General features: G+C 44.9%; 1 pseudogene; it reads left to right on the forward strand.

Annotated features, from left to right (window-relative positions):
- Positions 1-4,545: 4,545 nt before the first annotated feature.
- On the forward strand, positions 4,546-5,407 carry LOC141519888 (1-acyl-sn-glycerol-3-phosphate acyltransferase alpha pseudogene; annotated as a pseudogene).
- Positions 5,408-6,378: the final 971 nt, after the last annotated feature.

The raw sequence follows: 6,378 nt of genomic DNA on the forward strand, positions 1-6,378 counted from the left end.
ATTTGTCCCCTCTCCTCCAATCTCCATGCTTCACCTGAGTCCTGTAACTGAACATCAAACCTTCTGTTCCACTCTGGCCATTCCAAAAGGAACCTTTGAAATTCCCCTGGTTCATTGAAAGTCCATCTTTTTCCCTGGAAGAGGACATTCAGCCTTGCTGGGTAGTTCATTCTTGGCTGCATTCTAAGCTCTTTTGCCTTTCGGTATATTGTATTCCAAGCCCTATGAGCTTCCATTGTAGCTGCTGCTAAGTCCTGTGTGATCCTGACTGCAGCTCCACGATATTTGAACTGTGTCCTTCTGGCTGCTTGTAATATTTTCTCTTTGACTTGGGAGTTCTGGAACTTGGCTATAATATTCCTGGGGGTTGGTTTTTGGGATCTCTTTCTCGGGGGGATTGGTGGATTCTCTCCATTTCTATTTTGCCCTCTGCTTCTAGAACATCAGGGCAATTTTCCTGTTGTAATTCTTTGAAAACGATGTCAAGGCTCTTTTCCTGATCATGACTTTCAGGTATTCCAATAATTTTCAAATTATTTTTCCTAAGTCTGTTTTCCATATCAGTTGTTTTTTCAATGAGATATTTCACATTTTCTTCTAATTTTTCATTTTTTTGGTTTTGAAGTATTGATTCCTGATTTCTGTTAAATTCATCAATCTCCCTGAATTCTATTCTTGGTCTGAAGGATTTGTTCTCCTCAGAGAGTTTTCTTATCTCTTTTTCCATCTGGCCAATTTTGCTTTTTAAAGCATTCTTCTCCTCAAAAACTTTTTGAACTGTTTTATCCATTTGACCTAAGCTGTTTTTTAGCATGCTATTTTCTTCAGCATTTGTTTGGATTTCCTTGACTAAGCTGCTGACTTCATTTTCATGTTTTTCCTGCATCTCTCTCCTTTCTTTTCCCAGTTTTTCTTCTAACTCCCTCATTTTATTTTCAAAGTCTTTTTTGAGCTCTGTCATAGCCTAAGCCCAATTTATGTTTTTCTTGGAGTCTTTAGATGCAGGAGCTTGTGCTTCCTCATCTTCAGACTGAGTATTTTGATCCTTCTTGGGCTCATTTGCAAAATATTTCTCAATGGTCTTCCTCTTGTTTCTTTGTTTGTTCATTTTCCCAGCCTAAGCCTGTTTTTTGGGGTGCTTCCTGAGCTTTTGGGACACTCCCACAAGGGTCTCAGTGTGTGAGGTTCTGTCCTTCCTCCTGCTCTGTGAATGACCATAAACGCCCTGCTCTGCCACGGGGCTGAGGTGGGGTGGGGGGCCTGCTGTTCTATGGGGGGGCCTAGACTGCAATCAGAATCTGAATGTGGTCAGAGTTCCAGAGTCCTGTTCCAGGGGCAGAGGACAGAGCTCTGCAGTCTCTCTCTCTCTTCACTCCCTCCCTCAGCTCAATGGGCTCATGCCCTGGGGGCTCCTGCTTACTGGCTCCACCTGCTTCTGTTTCCGGGTCTAGGCTTCAGAAAGACCAGGCTGCTGGCTGTGTGCCCTGAAGGCTGGGCTCCAAGTGCTTGCTCTGGCAGAGGTCCCCTGCTGCTCCCTCACTCTGTGCCGGTGCTCCCCGGGGTGCAGCCCAGGAGACTCCCCCGCTGCTGTGAGCTGAGGCTCCCAGCGCCCTGGGGCTGCCTCCGGGAGGCTGAGGTTCTTTGGCTCTGGCACCACCCCTCTTCCGGGCCGCCCCTCCAACCCCGGGGAGCAGAGCCTTTCTGCTCTTTTCCAGGTTACCTTGAGTAGGAGAACTGCCTCACTAGGTCCTTTTGTGGGTTCTGTCTGTCGAAAATTTAGTTAGAGTCCTTAGTTTATGAGTTTTTATCAGAGAGCTCCTAAGACTGGATCCCTTCATGTAGCCATCTTGGCTCCGCCCCCCCCCAAGGGAAATATTTTGAAAAACATTCAAAGACCAAAGATAGTGCAATTACTAAAAAAATAATAAAAAATGAGTCACTGGGAATGAATATTTCTAGTTTCTATTCTCTATAAATTTCTCATGCTTCTTATTCATGTTTGAAGGTGATTTTTCAGAAGAACACATCATGACAGTCACACAAAGAGTTAAGCAATATAGAAAATATAAGCTACAACTGTACCTATATTTTTGCTTAATAGAACAAAATGTGTTTTCCTTTTGTTTTTTTTTTATTTAGGATTTTGCAAGGCAAATGGGGTTAAGTGGCTTGCCCAAGGCCACACAGCTAGGTAATTATTAAGTGTCTGAGATGGGCCACCTAGCCGCCCCTACATATCTGTGTTTCTATGGTCTTTGTGGTCAGCATACTTAGGCTTCATGTTTATTCTTTTAAACTTTGACCTGTACATTCACTTCTTTCTTCTCTTAGTTTTCATAAAGGAGTAGAAATTACCAGGTACTCCTGACTCCAAGGCCGGTGCTTTATCCATTATGCCACCTAGCCACCCCAACAAAATGTGTTCTTAATGAAGTTCCTTCAAAGAAATTTGTAGTTATACATATTTTAAAGATCCTCTTCAAAAATGTGATTACTTTTTAAGGTTGTTTAAAAAAAATCCTCCCCAAATCCATATGAAGTGAAATATAAAACTAGGTTTATCAAAGGTATCTGAGAGACAGATTAGACAACAAAAAATCCAAATGAAAGAATACCTATTGTTTTTGGGGAAAATCATGTTATACCATAATCTCAAAAGAAATTAAACTGTCAGTTCTGCAAAACCAATGGAAAAACACAGGGCACTTATAATATATTACCTAATATAATCTGAGATTTAGAATCAAATATAGGAATAATGGGAAAGGGTGGTGGATGGACCAGGCATGTCATGAGGGAGAGGGATATTTTTTGGAACAACCTAAATGCTTCATTGTTAACCATAAAATAGTAGGGGAAGCAAAGGAAGGCATTCAAGGAATTCAATGGATATTTTGCCAAATAAATAAAAATTCAATAGAGCATAGATGCTAACAAGTGGTTTTCTTTGTCAATATACAGCAGACAGGGATCCCTATGCATAGATGAGTGTTTCCCCCTCTGCCCTTACCTCCACTTTTATTTCAGTGTGACAGTGCTCACATAGTCCAGTCCTCTCATTTTATTAGTGATGATTCTGAAGCTCCAAAAGGTGTCTTACCTAAACTAAATACAAGAACCAGGATGAAAATCTAGATGTCTGACTTAAAACCTGTTTTCTTCTTTTTTACAAGGCAATGGGTTAAGTGGCTTGCCCAAGGCCACACAACTAGGTAATTATTAAGTGTCTGAGACCGGATTTGAACCCAGGCACTCCTGACTCCAGGGCCAGTGCTCTTTCCACTGCGCTACCTAGCCACCCCCTAAGCACTGGAATTTTGAAAAGAAGCAAAAGGCAGTTCTTTCCTTCAAGGAACTTACAATATAATGGAGAAGTCAAAGTGCAAATAAATATATACAAAGGAAACTATATCTAGGGTAAAAAAAGAAATAATTAACTGAGGGAAGATACTGAAATGTATAAGAATTGGTAAAGGCTTCGTGTATTATTATTTATGTCAGACTAAGCTCATTTCCTTTTGTGAGAGGACCATTAAAACAATCAATCAGGGGAATTCACTGGATAGAATATATCAAAATTTCATCGCATCATTTTTCAAAATCTCTCATACCTTAGTGGGCAATATAATTAGATGTCGATAGGATGACAATGCACTTGGATTTAGAACTAGGACCTATGACTCCATGGGGGTGGGGTGGGGAGAGTAGGAACATGGGTCTATAATAGAATGTTCAAAGTTTTATTCCTGCCTTGGTTCAGTTGACACAAAAGTGAAATGAAGGTATATATAGAATATTTATTAAATTTGTAGTTAGTGGAAATCTGGATGTGAATTGCAATTGAACAAAATCTGTATAGGTAAGAGTGGTAGGTTTATTTAATAAGATGAACTTCAATAGGAATAAATATAAAATTTTGCACTTTTGTTATGATTCAACTTTGCAATTCTGAATGTCATATATCTTCCTAGAAAACAATTCATACTTTCAATATCGATAGATTTAGAGATTTTAGGAGGGTTGGATGTCATTATTAGTTAGCAGTATGATGGAACTGATGGAAAAAGCTCACCCAAACAAGGCTGCATAAATAGGGATGCAGTGCTTAGAGCAATATTTTCACCCTTAGTAGATCACTGGTACACATATGTAATTTGTTGCCAAATCTTGCCTTTTCTGCCTCCATTACATTTTCCCCACCTAACAGCTTCTTAAATATCCACACTATTATCATCTTCAGTGCCTCATTACCTCTCTTCTAGATTATTACAATGACTTCTTCAATAGTCTATTCCTTGAGAGACAGCAGTAAGGGAGGGAGGGGGAGCGCGGGGGAACAACCCCTCCCACCGTTCTCACCACTATGGGCCCGGCCCCCCACTCCCACAGCCCCTCCACCAGCCGAGGCTAGGACACCCCCAAACCCCGAGGGTCCCCTGGCACCGACTCCCCACCAGTGACAGAGACACAGCCACCACCACCACTGCCGCAGACTGGCTGGGGAGGGGGCCGGCCCCCTAGGCCCCCTACCCCACTGAGGTGGCCAGCATGGAGCTGTGGCCAGGGACGTGGACAATGTTGCTGCTCTTTCTGTTGCTGCTTTTACTGTTGGTACCTGTGCTCTGGGGTTACAGCACCAGTGCCAAGTACTTCTGCAAGATGGCATTCTACAATGGCTGGATCCTTTCCCTGGCAGTGCTGGCCATCCCTGTGTGTGCCCTTCGAGGGCGAAACGTGGAGAACATGAAGATCCTTCGACTGATGCTGCTTCACATCAAGTACCTGTATGGGATCCGACTGGAGGTTCGTGGCACCCATCAGCCTGCCCCAGCCCTATGTTGTTGTCTCCAACCACCAGAGCTCCCTTGGCTTACTAGGAATGATGGAGGTGCTCCCGGGTCGTTGTGTACCCATTGCCAAGTGAGAACTTCTATGGGCAGGGCCAGCAGGGCTAGCATGCTGGCTGGCTGGAGTTATCTTCATTGACCGGAAACGAACTGGGGATGCAAGCAGTATCATGGCTGAGGCTGCGCAGACCCTGCTCAGCCAGAATGTCTGAGTTTGGGTTTTCCCCGAGGGTACCAGGAATCACAATGGCTCTATGCTTCCCTTCAAACGTGGTGCCTTCCACTTTGCTGTTCAGGCCCAGGTCTCCATTATCCCCATTGTCATGTCCTCCTATAAAGACTTCTACTGCAAGAAAGAATGGCGCTTCACCTCAGGGACATGTCAGGTACGGGTGCTGCCCCCAGTGGCCACAGAAGGGCTGACCCCAGATGATGTGTCGGACCTCGCTGACAGAATCCGCCACTCCATGCTCACAGTTTTCCAGGAGATCTCTGCTGATGGCCGGGGAGGGGGTGACTATCTAAAGAAGCCTGGTGGGGCTGGTGAGGCTGGCCCCTGAGCCTTCCTCCTACCACTTCCCCAGATTCCCTCTCCCTCAATCCAGTGGCCCCTGGACTGGGCTCCTCTTCACCTCTCCCCATCCTATTTCTCCTTTGTGGTACAGCCAAGCCTCTTCTCACCCCACTAATTCTTTACTCTGATCTTCAGCGTCTGAAGTGGACATGGACAAAGAGCTTCTCCATCTCTTTCCCTCTTATGTCCCCAACCCTACTCTGTGGACTTTCCCATCTTGGGGCAGCCTACACACTCCCTCTATGCCTCCCATCTTGTCTGCTATCTTCTCTGTCTCCTGAGTGGTATGTTCCACTGGGCATTGATCACTCCCACTCTATAGTGGAACTTAAGTGGACACTTCCTCCATGGCTCTCCTCCCCGTCCTTGATTTATGAACTCAACCACTTCTATGGAAGAGCTCTGTTTTCTCCCCTACCCTCTCCCAACTCTGGATGCAAATGGACTCATCCAACTTGAGGGGAAGGGGCACAGAAAAGACAAACCTGCTTTCCAATCTGGCTGCTCTGCCTAGCCCAGCCTTGGCCTCTCTTTCCTCCCCATCCACCCCTGCCAACCTAGATGTTTTCTTTCCTAGGGACTTGGACCATTTCCTTTCCTTGGCACAATGTTTTATCTGCCTTCTCCTTACTCATCCAGGCCCATTCTTCCCTGTAACACACACACACACACACACACAGACACACACACAGACACACACACACACACACACACACACACACACACACACACACACACACACACACTGGTCTACGTTGAATTCCCTCTTTTCCTCCTCACTCCTTCTTGTCCCCCTTCTCCCCTCCGACAGTGGGTGGTACACTCCAGTGGTGGTACACTCCAGTGGTAGTATACTTTTAAATTCTCCTGGAGTAAGGAGGCTAGCCCAATCTGTCCTTAGGCCTCAGGCTGTACCATTAGGCCCAGATACCAGGGAAGGGTGAAGTTACAGGTGCT

Source organism: Macrotis lagotis, chromosome 1 (assembly GCF_037893015.1).
Source record: "Macrotis lagotis isolate mMagLag1 chromosome 1, bilby.v1.9.chrom.fasta, whole genome shotgun sequence".
Lineage (NCBI taxonomy): Eukaryota > Metazoa > Chordata > Mammalia > Peramelemorphia > Peramelidae > Macrotis > Macrotis lagotis.